Below are 339 nucleotides of genomic sequence, written 5' to 3' on the forward strand. Positions count from 1 at the left end.
TGTTATTGTCTGTATAGCAAATGGACATTGTTGGGATATCTGAGAAGCAGACATAGATTAGTAATTCCGATATTGCTGTTCGCAATTTCACAGTACGAGAGAATAACACCGGAGCATGTAATGGATTAACTTAATTAACAGCAAAATACACTCACCGTCTATGTAAGCATCTTAAAAAGGAATATCATCAGTTATGGAACATATCTGCGGTCGAGGTAAGCTATAGATCCTTGAAAAACATGAAGTCTACCTAGTAACAAAATGAGCACTTTCCTTCGATAAGTAGTCTTTTCCACTAACATTTTAAACAATTTATGTTATTCATAAGTGTGCCTGGAG

The sequence above is a fragment of the Penaeus monodon genome, chromosome 28 (genome assembly GCF_015228065.2).
Source record: "Penaeus monodon isolate SGIC_2016 chromosome 28, NSTDA_Pmon_1, whole genome shotgun sequence".
In the NCBI taxonomy this organism is placed as follows: Eukaryota; Metazoa; Arthropoda; class Malacostraca; order Decapoda; family Penaeidae; genus Penaeus; species Penaeus monodon.